Raw genomic sequence first — 19,043 nt, 5'->3', positions numbered from 1 at the left:
AACCACTACAAAGAGATTAAAACCACCACGAAGAGATTACAACCACTACAAAGAGATTAAAACCACCACGAAGAGATTAAAACCATCACAAAGAGATTAAAACCATCACAAAGAGATGGACAATCACCACAAAGAGATTAAAACCATCACGAAGAGATTAAAACCATCACAAAGAGATGGACAATCACCACCAAGAGATTAAAACCATCACAAAGAGATTAAAGCCACCACAAAGAGATTAAAACCACCACAAGAGATTAAAACCACCACAAGAGATTAAAACCACCAAAAAGAGATTAAAATCACCACAAAGAGATGCAAAAGAATGGGATTCAACACCTTTTTCGATAAGAAGCGAAGTGCGAGTCACATTGTTGAAGTTTTTCTGTGTCGCCGTAACAACGTTTATATGTGTGGCTATTCTTTCTTGTGTGTGTCGGGTTTCTACACACTGAGAGCTTTTGGTTTCTGCAGCCGATGCGAGGCGAGAGAGTCCAGCTAATCGTGTCTCCTCCTTTGTGTTCACGTCCGTGTGAAAGACTCCAGCTTTCTGACAAAGAGTCAAAAACGTCGAAGAGGTTTTACTCCGTGAGCGCCGTCCTTCTTTCATTCAGAGCTCTGGCAGCCTCTCTCGCCCGCCACATCACTCTTGCCCTCCGACTCCTTTAGTCTCTCTCTCTCTCTCTTTCTCTCTCTCTGCCACGTACAAGCTACTCTGTTGGTCTGCCCAGAAGCCATTAAGCAATCATCAACAAAAAAATGGCAGGTCATTCAGTGGTTTTTGTTTTCCCTTCCAAACGCATCGCACAAACAACGCATCACACACACAACGCACCACACACACACACACACACACACACACACACACACATCCGTATCGAACCCGCGAGTCCCTCGTCCCCGCGAGTTCACGGCATCAACTCGCGGAGAGCCGCTAAAAGCAGCAATGAAACACTTGATTGTTGAGTGGAAAAGCTCCAGGCTCTCAGTATCGCTCTCATATAAACACACACACACACACACACACACACACACTTCACAGCATCCAGCTCTCTGTGGGCTTGGTTTCTAAATGTCGTTCATCTCGGCTCCGGCGTGTTTCGGGGAGATAGTTGCTTCGCACAGCAGGTTCCGACAATGACTTTGACGCAGCTAGCTCGCTAGCTAACGCCCCCTCCCCAAACCCTCCTCCGCCTGTCGTAAATGCCAAAATGAAGACAGATTACACACTCAGACCCTCGGCGGTTCACAGACATCTGGCCCGCGGACGCTGCTGGACAGCAGTAAATTGCAGGTGTAGTAAAGGGGCAGATAAAAGGGCCGGAAATAGAAAATGACAGAAAGGAAACATGTTGTTGATGTTCTGTCACCGCCGTGCTCGTTCTGACTGTGTGGAGTTTGCGACGTGACCTCCGTCCTGTTTTTCACAGACAATTTGCTACCGAAATGTTGCATTTAACAAGTCAGCAAAGTGGCACGGCGGCAGAGTTCCTTCTCCGGATCTTCCATCTTTTCCTGAAGTCCAAAAAGTGAATATCATCACCGCCCGTGAGGCTCACCTCAAATGTTGGCGTAGTAACAATTGCTCAATTAAAGCGTCCATTTACCAAAGTAATTGCCTCATTAGAGTTAATAATGTGAAGTTATTACACTTTATGACGAGCGTCACGAGGGAAAACAGGCTCGAGTGCTTCTTATGAAGAGAAAGCAGCTCATCAGTTTAAGAAAGACTCTTCCCTCCATAAACATCAGACGGTTTGCAGACGACTCACTAAATGACATCTATGATTTATTGGCAAGATATCTCACTAAAAGTTACTCCATTTGTCATGCATTTGCCGACGACAAACCAGCGACAAATATGTGATTGTTACATGCAAACAGTCTTTTCAAAATAAACTTCTAAACTACTCAGTAAAGTTTAGGTATCACGACTTCAGAAACAGATCATGAACCACTTTACTAGGTTCATGCATCATACTTGGATATACCTGGCTAACATCGAATATCAGTCAGTTTACGTTAGCTAGTGAGGCTATGTGCTGGTAGCTGCTGGAACGTGACCGGGTCAGTTTACGTTAGCTAGTGAGGCTATGTGCTGGTAGCTACAAGAACGTTACTGGGTCAGTTTAGGTTAGCTAGTGAGACCGGGTCAGTTTAGGTTAGCTAGTGAGGCTATGTGCTCGTAACTTGGGCTAACATAGCCCCCGCGCCCCCTTACTGCCGCGAATGGTTGCAAAAAGCGAATTAACCAAATGAAGTCGAGCGTTTTGGTGTGACCTGGAATAATGTATTATTAAGTCGCTACTTAAGAGACGTTACTTCTGGAGCTACGTCAACCGAAAACCACAATCTTTTCCTCAGCGTAACAAAGTTGTTTTTTGTGTGTAAACCTAACTAAGTTGTTCCCAGTGAACACAAAGATTTATTTTGAAAAGACTGTATGCACGCCACGAGCAAAATTGATTGAATTACGGCGACTTCCGAGAGAAAACAGACGAAATATGAGGATGTCGTCTGAGGATACAAGGAAACTGACATGAAAACACAGTTATACTCTATTTGCCATAGACACACACACACACACACACATATTCTCCGCTACATGACAGCAGGTGAGTTAAATTGATTACAAGAGCGTTATCCTGACCATATGTGCTGTGTTTGCCCATCAGAGAGAGACATCAGCGCCGCTCGCAAACACGGCTAAACAGATTTATAGACGTCTCGTGAAACAAAAACAGAACAAACACGTATCCTACCGTGGCTCTCCGAGGCTTCGTCCCGTTTATGAGCGCGCTAACGAAAACATCATTACGGCAGCGCGCTCAAATGTTTAGCGAACAGCGGTTTTTTGATGCCCAGGCGGAGCGCTCGTTTTCCTGCTCTGTGTTTTTTTGCGTGAAAGCCGTTGTGTGTTTTACCCGCTGAAAACGGTAGACCCGGTCTAGACCTTCTTGTGTTTGAGTCGTCGTAGGAACCCCCAAATTAATTCCAATACTTGAGTTTATTGTATGTATTTGTTTAGTAAAGTCTTTGGAAAAATATATATATATATATATCTGAAAAGAAATCACTTTTCAAAGATATTTGATATGATATGAACAAAGTGGATCAAAAACTAGTCCTCGAGAGATCACACGTTTTTTTAAAAGTATTGTTCCGTGTCCTCACAACAACCCACAGACTAATAGTGCACCTTTTTAGAAAGATTGGGACCTAAAGCATTGACATCTGCAAAAATAAACATACTCCAGGAAAGCATTGGCATGTTATGAAGCATATTAAGTCTAAAAAACTTGTTTTTTTCATTAAAAAACAAACATGTTTTTCCATCAAAATTTTTTTAAATGGCCAACTTTGTGTCCAGAAAGTTTTTGATCCAGTCGACCGTAGTATTAAAATTATCAGCGGTTTCCGCATGCGCCGCAGCATTAAGGGACCAATGAGACCGTAGGATGTTTAATCGCTTGTGGAGACATATTTGTTTTAAATGTAGTGATACTTACAGGGGGTTTGCATGCAGAAAGTGGCACGCTGCGTAGCCTGCATGAGTTTTTACGGCGAGGTCGAGGCTCGTGCCAGCTCTCATAATTGCACACTGACTTTTTTTTTTTTGCACTCGTCCCTCCTGCCGGGTCCCGCCTCTTGATCAAACACCCGGCTGTACGCTTCTGCGTCTCGGGGCACTCGAGGATTAAGCAAATGGAACCAGGTGGGTCTAATGAGCAGATTAAACAAAGACCACTGAGGGCAGTGAAGTGAAAGCTTTTCTTCTTCTTCTTCATCCGTCTACCTGATAACTTTTAAACACGTTCCTCCTGTGCAGTTATTTTTTTGGACCAAAGAGTCGCTTCTTGACTCATGAACGAACTCCCGGGAGAGGAACAAACAGCTAAAGCCGTGCACGGAAAGACACCGAGCGTGAATCAAAAGAACACGGCAAACACACGCTCCAAAAAAAAACTAACTAACTCTTTCTTGCAGTTCATGACAGAAGAAGCAACGACTCATGTCTCCAGAGCCGCTGATGCCGCAACTCGTGTTATTCAAGGTTAGATTTAAAAGCTTTAAAACTATCTTTAGACCGGTTGATGCACGCCTTCAGGTTTTTTTTTGTTTTTTTTTACATCTAAAGCTTTCAGCCTAAACTGCCTTTTCTTTTTAGTGAATACAATGTAAAAAAAATGAAGCGATAGCGTGCATGCTGCGTGACATTTATGCTAACGCAGAGAACTTAAATATGGATGTACGTTTCACAAAAGAACAGATTGGGGTCAGATTTGCCCCTTAAACTGGGAACCACTGGATTAATTTAGTTAATAGTTCAAACTGGTTCAACCTAAAGAATTCACTTAATAATAAATAAATAGACTAGATAATTTGTACATCTTCAAAAGTTACATTTTAAAGAGAAAATCCAACTGACCGATGCAATACTGAAAATGTAATACTTAATTATACAATAATAAAAAAATACTAAAACAGCGTTTGTGTTCTGTTTTAGGGGGAAGTTTTTCTTAATCCCCCAAAAATATTTTACGACATTACTTTTCAACACTTCATGATGTCATAATGTCCAAATAACTTTTCCTTATTGAGTAAATAGAGCTTGAACAGACCACAATGTAATTCACCGTTAACCGTAGTTTGCCGTTGGCTCCCTTAGTTAAACGTTAGCTCAACAGTTTACCGTTAGCTCCCTTAATTAGCCCAACTGGAATGTGCGGCCCACCGGCTGCTAACAGCTAACGTTAACCAGCTTCCCTCCTCACAATCTAAAGAATAGATGTGAGGAGCGTCATGAGGGACGCTGCTATCCCTTTGTTGGATGACTCGAAAGTTCAGACTTTATTTCCTTCTTTATGAAAACTGCAAGCAGAAGAACAGTTATGCCTCAGAGACTCACGACATGAGTTATTTATTTTTGCACCTTTTGCACCAGACTCTCACCAAGAGTTTAAAGTAGAGGTGAACTTCCCCTCTACATGAAGAACTAACGTCTCTTTCTGTGAGTCTCAACAGTCTGAGCTCCAGGCGACCGGCGTCTAATGGCGTTGTTCTTCTTCACGCGGAGGTCGTGGCAGAGGGCCCGGCCCGCTCTGCCAAGACTTTGAGTCAAGACAGATTAAATATTGAATGGCCGATCATCCGCTGAGTGTCTGCGGGGGTGGCGGCCGCCAGAGGGATCGGACGTAGACACAGCAGAGAGACGGCTAATGAAGAGAGAGTGGCGGCCTCGCGCCTAACGAGCTGACTTTCTACCAGCGCCTCGCCGGTGACATGAAGCAGCAGGCAGCAAGCTCGCAGGGAACTCACAGACACAACCTCGTTTTTTAGCTTCGCGCTCAGACCAAAAAGCCCCGGACGGGCACAAACGACGGCGAGCGCGTCTGTTATTTTCTATACCTCGCAGAACAGTTGGCTAGAACGCTTTAACTGGCGAGCTAAGACACAGGAAGTCTCCGAGCAGATGTCCAACTGGATGCATTCGCGGTGTTTCTACTCGTGCTTAAAAGATGACTGCAAAGAGGCGACAGGGTTTTTAGTGGCGATTAGACTTCCAGCTGTGCCGCAAGCCTCACAGGAAGGCATAAGTATAGCACGCCACTCAATAGGACACTTTTAATGCCACACCCTTAGCCGAATAGCGATAATGTTACCTAGCTCCCTACCTACCTTAAATAGTAAAGATATGACTCATCGCTCGTTTGAATGAAAGGCAAGCTGTCGAAAAGGTTCACGCTCAAAAGGTTTGATCGACGACCTCATCAACGTTCTGTGAAGAAGATTTTTGCTCAGCATTTAGGTTACAACATCAAACATTTTGGTTCCTGCTTTGCAAACGTCATCGTGCAGAAACAGCATCGTCATGAAAATGATTTCCTAATCATTTTGTCTCCGGCGTTCCTGAACCAGTAGTTAGTAACTAATCTACAGCTGTCGAATAATCAAGTTGAGGTCAGGAAAGGAATCAACCTTTTGCGTCTCTGTGAGTGATATCATTTCTCTCTGTCTACACTTTAAAATTCCAATGTCACCTTTCCTGTTTTACTCCTGTGAGTCCAAGAGGAAATGTACACGAGTCATTTTAAGCTGCAAGGTACTTTTCTGAAAAACATTGCAAAAAAAAGAAGAAAAACTACAATTTGATAATTGATCACTCATTTCTTTTTTTCAAGCAATAATACTAAACATTATTTGTTTCTGTCGCTTTATTGTGAGTTGTTACTGACGCAAATAAACATGAAGTCAAATTTTTTTTTACTGCTTTCTGACATTTATTAGGCTAAACAGTGAATAAATAAATGTAAAAAATAAAAAATATGGGCAGATTAATTGTTAATGGATTATAAATGTGAGTTCCGGCTGTGGCAATAACCTTGGCTGATGGCTCTGAGTTATATCACTTCTATTTGCAGATCAATCACACATTTTTGCAGGCAGAATAATGCATGCAGTGAATGTAATATTGGTTTCCAGAGTCATGAAACAGGAAGCTCACGACAACGTGCCACCGCGCCCGTTTATTAAAACTAACCCCCCCCCCCAAAAAAATCTTTTCACCAAGTTGGACCTCAGAAACTAAAACTTTAAGCATGAATTATGAATTGCTTCCCTGTAATACGAAAAGAGAAAAATGTAATGACGAGTTATTGCATTACCACACATCCAACGTCTGGCTGATGAATGAACGAGTCGACCGCGGAGACTAATGATGTTTCTGCACGAGCCCCGTCAGGCCTCATGTCTGAAGCTAAATCAACAACGCTGCCGCCGCCGCCGCTCTGTTCAGGGTTTCTTACGGTCATGGAAAAACTGGAAAAGTCATGGAGTTTTAAAATGGTTATTTCCAATTAAATGAAATCCCCAAAGTGTAGTAAAAGTCCTGTAAATGTGTTATATTCATGTTTCATGACGTTTATTTACGCTGAGTTTGAAATAATGAATATGCTTTTAAAAGAAAGAGGCTCAAAATATAAGCAGGCATACATACAAGCATCTATATAAATGTTTATTCTTTTAATCAAACTATTGTCTCTCATTCATTTAGGTCTTTTAAGGTTTACTGTATGCTTTGAATCCTCATAGTTAGTTAAAATATTACATTTTATCACTTTTTACTGTTTACACACAGATTCCTAACAATGTTTGCTCATGGACATTTGGTTAAAAGTCTTGGAAATTTGGTTAAAAGTCTTCAACATTTGGTTTAAAGTCTTCAACATTTGGTTTAAAGTCTTGGAAATTTGTTGAAAAATCATGGGGAATTTAGTGAAAAGTCATGGAAACTTGATTAAAAGTCATGAAAATGTGGTTAAAAGTCATGAAAATGTGGTTAAAAGTCATGGAAACTTGGTTAAAAGTCATGAAAATGTGGTTAAAAGTCATGAAAATGTGGTTAAAAGTCATGAAAACTTGGTTAAAAGTCATGAAAATGTGGTTAAAAGTCATGGAAATGTGTTTTGAAGTCATGGAAATCCATTGGTACAAATGTGTATGAACCCTGTCTGTTCCATAATGGAGGGAAGTCCTGCGCGTCCTAGTCGGCTGTCAGCTCGGAGCGATAATGCACAAAAGCAGCACGCTGGCGGAGGAGGAGGAGAAGGTGCTAAATGAGGAGGATGGTCGGGAGGCGGAGAAGTGAAACGCTCTCCGTCTTCCTCGGCTGCTATGTTGGCACAACTCCTGTGTAGTCGGGACGAGGCTTGGCACGCAGCGTTTCTTTTGGTTGGGAATTGGCTCTAAAGTGGCACTGATGTGCTAATTCCTCTCCGTTAAATGAGGAATATCCCCCGGTGGGACGCTCAGGCTCCTCCAGTCTAAGTGATCTATTTATAGAAGCAGAGCGGAGGAGGTGGAGGCATCGATCAACGAGCCCAGGACGTGGAGGAGGTACTGTATGTGATGTATTGTAATGTACCGGATACCTCGTGTTCAGGGACACGTGGGCGATGCGTCGCACAGGTGGACACGTGAACCGGTGAATGCACCGCGACCCGGAAAATGAATGTCCAAAGAAGAAACGAGAACCGGCTGTGATACTGTGAGGGTGACGCTCACAGCATCACCCTCCATTCCTCTCCAGCACCGAGCAGACGAGTAACCTGCCGGTTGCATTTTAACCTTTTGAAAAACATCCTATTTTGAGGCCCCTTCCCGGAAACTTCTCCAAACTAAAAAGGGTGTATCTCTGCAACCACTAGGGCTATTTTAATAATGTTGGAGTTATAATAAAAGGTACACATTTGAGATGTTGTTCAGAAGTGTAAATATCAGTCTATGTGTTACTGGTTAAGAGTAAATGAAGATGACACACAGAAAGAAATGAAAAGGTTTCAGGTCCGCCTATAAAGAAATCCCTTTCAGGATGATTATTTGTTTAAATGATACAACTGTAAGGTCCAACTCTAACCCAAACCATAGCACAATATGTGAACATTCAACATGTGAACATCCTCTCTCTTTAAAGTGAAGCAGAACAACGTTAGAGAGGGTTTAGTACAGAGAAACATTCAGGCGAGGTCTCATTGTGGCCCAATGGACCCATTGGGGCCATTTTTATTTTCTCATATACTAAACCAAATATTTACTTACTTATGGTGTTCAATGCATCCAAATACATCACTTTTGGGCTGTTTTAAAAATGAAACAAGCTATGATTTACAGTTTTATACAACAATCGCTCAGTCTGTCAATGAGAAACCGAGTAATCGTGGAGTCAACGAACCTCAAAATCGCTCAACCCTCCTGTAGACGTATGGTGGTCATTTGTATCTTTCCTTTCTGGACGTTGAAATAACCCCTCCTCCCTACACATACACACACAAAACACACTTTTGTGGCCCTCCAAGTTAGCCTTCGCCGACAGGAACAAAGGGTGACATGTAGGGTGAGATCCAGCATCTGTACCCGACTCACAGTTCTCATACACCACACACACAAGGACACTTGTATGGAGCTGATAACAAGGTGTGAGGACCACCTGCTTTCTTGTCGCACTAAAAGCGGTCGCGCTGACTGAAGGGTGAGTCCAGCGCGAGTCGTCCTCTTAATGTGGAGCATCACTCTCATGAAGAGAGAGCTATTGTTATGGTTGAGTGCCATCAGGATAAAAACGAAAAGTTCCACATTTCAATAGAAGTTAGAAATGCTTACTTCTTCAAATGGCCGTTTTACAGAATCCATTTCAGTATTTAATAACACGTTTGTCTTTTGTACATCTTTTCTCCTCTTTAGTTGTCGTAAATATGATGATATATTAATACTTCACTTCGCTGTTTCCCCTTTTTATTTAATACCTGGGTAAACAATGCTCGGTACATCTGCTTTGTAAACACAAGTTGTGAAAAATACCTTTTGAAGAATTTTCTATTCTTCCCAAGAAGTGATTGAATGGCAGTTTTAATGATTTTTGTCAAAGAAATCTTATTTTTTTAGGACTTTTCCAGGTTTTCCATGACCGTAAGAACCCTTTTCGTTGCATGAACAAAAGCAGATGTTCCCAAGAATCCGTGATCTCAACATTAATCACCCCGTAATACCCGACTATGAGCTCGTAGAAGCAGCGCTGCAGGCCGGCACTGCACAACGAGGTGACTGCACTAACAAGTAACTGGTGGAGGGAGTAGTGCTGTGCTCTCTGGCTGCATTCATTAAGCACTGGGTGGAGGCGCAGAATGGGCCACAAGCTTGTTTGTGATGGGCCTTGACTTGACAAGGCTACCTGTGTGGTTTAATGAGCCCTGGTCTGTGGGTGCACATAAATTATCATAATTAGGTCCTGAGATGAGAAAAAAATAAGAAGTTTAAGACAGCTCAGCGCCACACTGTATTAAGATCTCTTCTTCACATGTACTTCAAAACCTTGTAGCTCCTCGAAAAGCCTGCCAATGGGGAAGAAGGGAAGGGTTAAATAAACCTCAAGACTGCTAAAAATCCATTTATACACAGACAACTTATTAGTCAAGTTCAAAAAGCATGAAAACAAGTACAGTGTCTATGGTTTGATGGTCTTGCAGAAGCTATTTAGCCATTCATCCATTAATAAAAGATAATTTGTGTGCATGTCTTTGGTGTAGTGTCTTGCGCCAGCTTAAAATGCTCAATTGTCGTAAAACTAATTGCGGTTTCAAAATGGCGTCCCTGACTTAGAGTTCAGCTAATGTGCCGTCAGATATCACACGGAGCTCTGCCTTGAACAATCAAAACCTACTTTGTGCTTAATTAACAGCATGAGTTTATGAGCCGTCCATACACCATTATCTAAAAATGTAATTAGGGTCGTCAAGAAGAATGAGGAGATGTAGATGTAGAGATGTACAGCGGTACATCATCTGCGTAATAGTTGAGGCAGACCAGAGAAACAAAGAAGTCCTAACATCACGTTACAAGAACGGAAAAAGATGTCAAGATTATTGAAATTCAACAATTCTGGACGACCATTTCTATACCGCAGCAGAACTGGTTGCCTAGTTTTGCACATTTGTTATTGAAGCCTGAAACTAAACTTTGAAAGACTACATTTTGAACGCATCGGGAAAATTGATGCGTTCAAAATGTTGCCAGTTCTCCTTCGTCCTAACAGCCAACGTTACAAGCTATTCTCCTGCTGATTCAAACTCAGTTGATGTTCTCAGTGGACCATTATCAGGCCACTGTGTATCGCTAACCCCACGGTAGGTACAGTAGCTGCAATGGTGTTGAAAAACTGCTACCATTTTAGCATCGACTAGGTACCAAGGTATCGGTTCTTGTGACATCCCTTCTTCCAACCCATGAAGTCGAATTCAAACAAACCGAAAGCTGCGAGAGACGATCAACTGCAACTAATGCAACTAACACATTAGCATGTAGCATGTCCTGGTGGCGGGGAGGGGGGGGGGGGGTGAGACATGTTGTGTACATGCCAGTACCATACATCTTCTGCTTGGCTGCTTCTGTGAAAGCACCCTGAAGAAAGAATGAATGGAACAATTAGTCAATTGTTCTTCACCCCAATGCTCAAATAAAAAACAGCAGTCCAGACATTTGCACAATCACAACATGTCTTCCTCTCAGCTCAAAGGAGGGTTACATCAAAAAACAAAACAACAAGGACGTTGATTTTGACAACCTCAAGAAGGGAATACACATATTGCATGTTGTTTTGTTGTCACCCAAGACAGATAATATTAAACCCTGCCCGCCTTTCCTGCAGCGCAATGTGCTGCAAGTATTTCTGAGCCAGCAGGAGCTGGATGTTTTGTGTGAAGTGTGGATGCCGGGCACCGCGGGGCGGGTCAGATAGGATGCTCGGAGAATTAGAAGGCGCCATGTAGTCAGAGCAAACGGCAGCTGCTCTCTTTAAAGTCCACCACGAAAACCAAGTAAACAAATTCACCGCCGCGAGGCCACTCGCTGGAGCAACGAGAGCCAGGAACGGGTTCATTGAACCGGGTTTGGCTGTTAGACGGCTGAGGGAAATAATTCACACTTTGGCTGCAGTCGAATAGCCAAAGAATGAGCCGCTATGTGTTTTCCTTGGAAAGATGTGACGGGGAATTCATAAACACCGAGCTAAATAAAACCAGCAGTGTGAAGAGAATCCAATTCTCTACTGATCGAATTACTTAGGAGGATTTTTGGGGTGGCTTTCAAACAACTTTATTTTAAAATATATAAAGAAGAAATAAAAAATATCACGTCAGGGTCACCAATGTAGGAGCGTGGAAATCAACAAAGAGGCAAGTATTCCCCTTGGCCGTACTTTGTGGACGTTTATTTCCATCCCAACAATCACAATAAACATTCACTTCCTGATGCCTTTTAGCCCCTCCCCCTTCCTGTCACCAGGGTCGTTTTAGTCCCCTACATCCATAAAAGAAGCATACCTCCAAAGAAGGGCGTTTTTAATTGATCCACAGAGCACACTTGTGATTGTGCGCCTCTTTAACTAACTGTTGCTGCCACAAGGAAATGTGGGACGGCATCATGTCCTTTTCATTTGTAAAGGACAGTCCAGTCTTTGCTGGAGAGGATGATCAAGAAATCATTGAAGCACCTTCCCTTAGCATTTAGTGAACTAGACCACCACATCGAAGCAACATATCGTACAGATGGTGATGATCATGCTCACTTGATCACATGACTTCTCCTGTAGAGCCAACAGCAGGTCAAAGTTGAACTGAATAAATAAATAAATCACAAGCTCCTCAAGTTTAACTATCCGTCGAGGCTGAATATCTTTGGGTTGGAGGCTGTCCATCTCATCCAGAGAGAGGACAATAGAGCTGCCTCCTATTCCCACAACAACAAAGCACAGATGCAAATGCACACACACACACACAAAAGGACTCACACATTCCTGCACACACGGCCTATACCGAATGTCACGGTTGGAGTGAACGGTGTGCAGGCATGAAGCGCTTCCTGGCTCTATTGCCTGTCAGACGTCATCTGTGTGTTTGTATAATACATGTGTGCTTTGCAGAAGCTGATAGTGTGCATGTGCTTATGTGAGTGGAAGTGTGCCGCAGTACACATTGTCGGCAAGTGTGTGTGTGTGTGTGTGTGCGCAGAGATGAGTGTGTCTGAATTACTCTGTGCCCAACAAAGACCGGGCCAAGCAGGCAACATGCATTTGATCTCAGCGGCCAACAAGCAATACATTTTCTATCAGGCTGGAAATGGAAATCCTGGTGGGCTGCTTCTAAAGGAGCTGATCAGAATACAAACACCTTTAAAGTAGAGAGAGAGAGAGAGAGAGAGAGAGAGAGAGAGAGAGAGAGAGAGAGAGAGAGAGAGAGAGAGAAGGCCGATGGAGACAAGCAAAAGAAAAAGGAAAAATGTGTGAATGACAGAATGAGGCAAAAAAGAGAAAAAGTGACATGTGGATGAATAGATTGAAATGTAGATTGATGGAAGGATGAAAGGATTGATGGAAGCCTCGATACATGTGTAAGCAGATGGGTGTATAGGTGGATGGATGAGTAGATGGACGTATAGGTGGGGGGGATGTGTAGATGGATGGATGGATGGATGGGCTGATAAACTGATAGAGCAAACAAATTAATTCTTGAGCGTATTTTGTACTTTGCAGAGAGACGAAAACCTGCACATAATGTTTTATAAAGATGCTTTTTTAACTGCTCCGGGGGTTTTAGAGACCAGGATGAATTAATGAGCCCCAGAAAAAGACTGTTGTGGAGAGAGAGAGAGAGAGAGAGAGAGAGAGAGAGAGAGAGAGAGAGAGAGAGAGAGAGAGAGAGAGAGAGAGAGGAGGTACATAGTAAGGAGTTGATGGACGGCTGCAGTGAACAACACGATGTGAGGAATAATCCCTCAGATCTGTTTGTGTGCTGCTCTGGGCTGAATCACATCTTTCCCCCTTTCCTTCCCTCTTCCTCCTCCTCTTCTTCCTCCTCCTCCTCCAATCCTCTTTTGGGACTCCCTCCTTGAAAGAGGCAGTGCACATTAGAGTCGGTCTTTGCTGCAGCGTGTGCTGAACACTTCCTGCCTCCAGTCTCACCTTTTCCTCCCTCATTTATTCCACTCTGGGAATATTCCCACAGAAATTGCTGCGGTGGGCCCGTCTGCCCCAGTGTGACTGGGTGTAGCCTTCAGGGCCTATCTGTTCTTTATTGGACACCATTGCTCCTTTAATGGACACCATTCCTCCGTTAATAGACCACATGGCACCGGCACGCCTGGGGTTGCTAAGCTGCTTGTGGATATTTCTCCCTTTATCGCTTCTCTCTGCTTCTGCATTGTTGTGGCGGCGATGAAAATGGATCCAGACTGACTGCAGCTACCGAACGAGGGCTTTTGATTTTATACAGCAAATTATCAGCGACAATCGCGCAATGGTTTTGTTTATAAAATATCAGGTAATAGTGGAAAATGCCAAGTGCGATACCCTGAAGATGTCATCAAATATTTACTTTACCAGACCATCTACCGCAAGATGAGGAAACAGCAGCTCACAACCTGAAGCTGGAGTGTAGGCGTGGTCATCCATTTAAAAGGTGAAGAAATTTTCGAGTTTAGCATTTTGGCCGTCGCCATCTTGGTTTTTGATCGTCGCCATCTTGGTTTTTGGCTTTCGTCATTTAGGTTTTTTTTTTAACTATCGCTATTTTTAGATTTTGTTATCAACGCCATCTTGGTTTTTGAATATCGCTATTATGTTTTCATGGCTGTCGCCATCTTGTATTTTCTTTGTATTTTCCCTTGTATTTTTTCTAAAGCCATTTTGTCCGCCATCTTGGTTTTTGCAACCAGACTAGACAGGATGGGGTGGAGCCAAGTTAAATCAAAACACAATGCAGTTTGTTCACTATTTTTTTTAACTTCCATGAACAGGTTTAGTTTCTAAGACGAAAAACACGGAAAATCCCAGTTTGGTATCACACAGTAGCCACGCCCATAAAACAGTTCCTACCGTCTTGACTATTTTAGCAAGTGACGGAGACCACAAACTCATTTTTACAATGTTTACTGAGGTCGTAAATCAAGTGAGCAGTCGCGTCATTTTCTCCAAGACTTCCATATTAGAACGTTGGCTCATACTGGACTTTTCCGACACCTGGAAATACACACTGACGTGGACAAATGCACACTGTCGTGGACAATGTGCACACCGTGCATCCTCCACCATTACATCACCGTTCACTCTCATTGCTCCCTTTGTCACATTGTTGAATGGAAGCTTCCGTCACACAAACACACGATTCAAGCTGGAGCCATCGTCCTGCCAATCACCCGTCTCCTCCCGCCTCCCCCACAAGCCAGTGAGCATAATTGACAGTGGGGTCTGGAGGATTGGGGCGCAGCAGGAGTCATTAGCAGTAGCTGGCAGGCTCACTTGGCAACTATTTTTCATTGTGTGTGTGTGTTTGTGTGTGTGTGTGGAGGACGAGGGAGGAAAGAATTGCTCAGAAATCTCTCCTTGTGTACAATAAGGTGACGTGCAAAGCTGACCGGGAACCCACGGCTCTCCGGTCGGCATACATTAGCCGTGAATGATGCGAGAGGTTCCCAGATTCCAATCTCAAAACAGGTCCGAGGCGACGCCCGGTGCCGAGTCGCACGTTCGATATTTACGACGCCGTCGTCTTGGATCGTAAAAAAAACCCCCCACTGAGACGAGGCCGACGGAGCCGGCGGGAGGTCTGGATGTCCGGGTTGGCAGTGATGCAACAGGAGTCAGCAGGAAAAGAAAAACTCAGCTGCTGCCAACTGTGTGATGCGTCATCTGTTGCTGATTATCCACCGTTGAGTGTTCAGGGAAGCTGAGGAAGCTTTTGTTACCAATACGATACACAAATAAATCAGCCTTCTGTCGCGTCCCACAATGAGGAGACATTTCCCTCCGCAGATCCACATCTATGCTTTCCAGGGTTTTAACCTTTTAAAAGACTGAGCGGTTGTTGTATAAAACTGTAAATCATAGATTGTTTTATGAAAAGAAAAGCCGCTGTATTAGATGTTTCGAACACCTTAAGTAATATACAAGTGAAATATATAGTTTGGTACATGAGAAAATTCAAATAGCATTCAAATGGCCCCAATGGGTCCGTTGGGGCTATTGGGCCCCAATATGACCTTGTCTGAATGTTCTCTGTACTAAACCCTCTCTAACTTTGTTGTGCTTCATTTATCAAAGTCAAGCTTTGCAGAGAGAATGTTCACATGTTGAATGTTCACATGTTTAATCTTCACATGTTGTGCTATGGTTTGGGTTTAGAGTTGGACTTTACAGCTGCATTATGTCAAACAAATAATCATCCTGAAAGTGATTTTTTTGTAGTTGGACCTGAAACCTTTTCATTTCTTTCTGTGTGTCGTCTTCATTTACTCTCAACCAGAAACATATAGACTGATATTTACACATCTGAACAACATCTCACATGTGTACCTTTTATTATAACACCACCATTATTCACACAGCCCTAGTGGTTGCAGAGATACACACCTTTTAGTTTGGGTGTGACATTTTAGAGGAAAGCGAGGAGGCCGGATGGAGCAACACTTCCAACACATTGAAGCAGAGGTGAAAATGTGCTCTGTGGACTTTTATTTATTTATTTTTTTTAAATTCTAAAGCCATCTGATGCTGATAAGGAGTGAAATACAGTATCTAATAATACAGTGTTTTTTGTTAGCTGATTCCACTGGTGATGAGTCTCTTTGCAGTCAACACAGTGATCCATGGAATACCAATCAGAGGCACGTGTCTGTAAAACTAATTAGATTAGATTTAGTGATCAGGATTTATTGGAAGATATTTATAAAACAAAGGGGACTGTAGCAAATTCATTTCATGGTGTCGTAAAAGGTTTCCGCGTAGCGTATTTTACGATGTAAACGAGCCACGAATTGAAGTTTATATGTGGAGGGGTAGTAAACAGCCCAAGGATGTCGCCTCAGCGGATAGATCAGTGACTGAAACCTTTTGTGAGAAAAGTATCGCGGGAGATTTATGATAAAATGTGTAAAGTCAAGCCTAGAAATAGTCTGAGTTTGATTGGCTGCATCGTGTTTAAAGGTTGTTGAAACTAGAGATTGAGACATAAACTCATGTTTACAATGTTTACTGAGAGAATACATCAAGAGAGAAGTAGAGTCACCTCTATAGACTTCTATACAACCAGAGGAGTCGCCCCCTGGTGGTCAGGAGAGAGAACGCAGCTTCAACACATGACGCATATACTTCTATACAACCAGAGGAGTCGCCCCCTGGTGGTCAGACGAGAGAATGCAGCTTTAACACATGATGCATGGACTTCTATACAACCAAAGGAGTCACCCCCTGGTGGTCAGGAGAGAGAATGCAGCTTTAACACATGATGCATGGACTTCTATACAACCAGAGGAGTCGCCCCCTGGTGGTCAGGAGAGAGAACGCAGCTTCAACACATGACGCATATACTTCTATACAACCAGAGAACCGGTCTTTGTGTACACACAGTTTTAAGTTTTAGTCATGAATCCAAACGTACTTTAATGCGCGTCTAACTTCTCAGAGTTTTCGAATCACCAACTCTCACTTCAGCTCAGCTTTTTATTAACTGTTACCAACTGTGAGGGATATTGATAAACTGCTGGAGCACACACACACACACCCACACACACACACACACACAAGCTCGCCTCGACCAACAATAAATGCCAAGAGGGCATCACCTGGCCGTGCACCGTCCAGGGAAATCACGTCTCACCTGTCGTCGAGTGGATCATAACTGTGGACTCAGGACGTGAACCTCGAGTAATGCGCCTCGTGTTTTCCGCTACGCGAACCACAAATAATATTCTTCCAGTGACCTTTTTCCACGACTCATAACAAGAACCCGAGAAACATCTTTCGGAGAACAGAGCAGTCCTGATATTAATGATGTGGAACCCATTGTTTTTTTTTTAGTGACGTACATTATCTGAAAGCGGCAAGGTTCTTCATCACATTGATGCAAATATTCAGGTAATCCAGACAAAATGGACTCCAATACAGGTGTAAACAATCTGAGATACTAATGTGAGAAAACACATTCGTATCTCAGATTGTTTACACCTGTATCGGAGTCCATCCAGTGCGAAGACGGCAGCTGATCTTTGGATGACGAGCGATGTTGAACCTCGACTGAGCGCCACTCCACTCCTCCACTCCTGAACCTCGTGAACTACTCAACCGGCGCGCGAGACCCTCACCGAGCATCGAGGGTTGTTATGAGCCAGACGTGAAGCTGAAATATCACATCAAGAGGAGGATATGGTCTGAAGCATCAGACACGCTGATCAGTAACTCCTCCCGGAGGTCCAGACCCTTTTACCCCAAACGTATGGAGTGGAGTTACTCGGAGGGCAAACGTGCGCAGAGCCTCGGCCAGAAGATTATTACAGTGCTGTTTGTGTTGGAGGCGGCGGGGCATTACTTCCTCCTGCTGCAGCCTGGATGGTGCTGCAGGTTTTTTTTTTTTCCTGTTTTTTTTTGGGTGTTATAGCTTCAGGCTGCGTGCTTGGCTCTTTAAAGATTAAAACCCTCTCCATTTGTCTCGCCCACGATGCCCAGTAAAGAATCCCACGGATAGAGGATTCAGAGCATCGACCGGAGAGGGATGGGGGACAATGAGGGAAACTTCAAACTTTGTGTTTTATTGTGCACTTTCCCAAACTTGTGTGTCTCGACAACACGACCGGCCTGAACAGGAAACCTTCAACCGCATCTCGCACCACGAGATCGCGTTATAAGTACAAGACAAAATAAACGGGCCAAAAAAAAACCGAACAAGATACATAAATACTCCAATCTTTTACTCAACTACATTTCAGAGGGAAATACTGTACACGCATTTTGCAATTCAGACCTTAAAGTTTTATTTTGAAAAGAGCAGCAGCGCTTGTTTGTTGTTCAGCAACCAGATTGAAACTGAAGAGTTAAATTTAAGGACTCAATTATTGAGAGACGTGTTTCCAGAAGATGGATAGATGCTGGTGAACAGAGTGAAGCATGAGGTTTGTTTCCTCTGGAGACCAAAAGCAAAAATATATTTCTGTCAGTGCCATATGTGCAAACGACCAGCGGCAACAAGTGCAACGTAAAGGTGACGATATGCTGCTGTTGCAATCGGTTATTGCAGGACAATGTTTTGTCATAAAACGAGTCATTTTTCCATTTTTTAACCGAACGACGCGTTTCTTTTGACTGAAACTCCTTCCTAACAAGCCAATGCTTTGTTTTATTGTCATTTTTGTTGCAGATTCGGATTCTTTAAGTCCTAATCTTTTCATAAAGGTGTGTTATTAGTATGTGGGGACACTTTTCAGCCCGGGAGGCTTTTTCCATGGTAGTGGAAATTGGATAAATGAAGCAACAGTTCAGCTCTTACTATCCTGTATTTTTTGTTTATTAATACCAGGGTCCAACAAATAATGTAAAGGTTAAATAGAACAATAATAATCCACTTAAGAGGAGAAGGGAACAAAAAAATATTCCACTATTCCACAAGGATCGGTTGATAAATAACAAAAACAGAAGTAAATAAATAAAACATTTGAAACGTGTCCCA

The 19,043-nt window shown here is 43.0% G+C and overlaps 1 protein-coding gene across 3 annotated transcripts in view; it reads right to left on the bottom strand.

Moving 5' to 3' along the window:
* The window catches only part of grm7 (glutamate metabotropic receptor 7), a 183,616-nt gene that overhangs the window by 133,327 nt on the left and 31,246 nt on the right, over window positions 1–19,043 (bottom strand). Inside the window, exon 1 of one of the 3 annotated variants that reach the window (XM_068594333.1) lies at window positions 2,763–2,877. The exons of the other annotated variants lie outside the window; for them this stretch is intronic. The gene's annotated coding sequence lies outside the window, so the exon portion shown is untranslated. Of the gene's footprint in view, window positions 1–2,762; window positions 2,878–19,043 lie in introns of those variants that run through there. 3 annotated transcript variants of the gene reach the window in all.

This window comes from Clinocottus analis, unplaced genomic scaffold (genome assembly GCF_023055335.1).
Source record: "Clinocottus analis isolate CAN_PGR_092001 unplaced genomic scaffold, fCliAna1.0.p SCAF_3, whole genome shotgun sequence".
NCBI classification, from domain to species: domain Eukaryota; kingdom Metazoa; phylum Chordata; class Actinopteri; order Perciformes; family Cottidae; genus Clinocottus; species Clinocottus analis.
The sequence above is the reverse complement of the archived record's forward strand: the minus strand, read 5'-3'. Positions and strand labels throughout refer to the sequence as shown.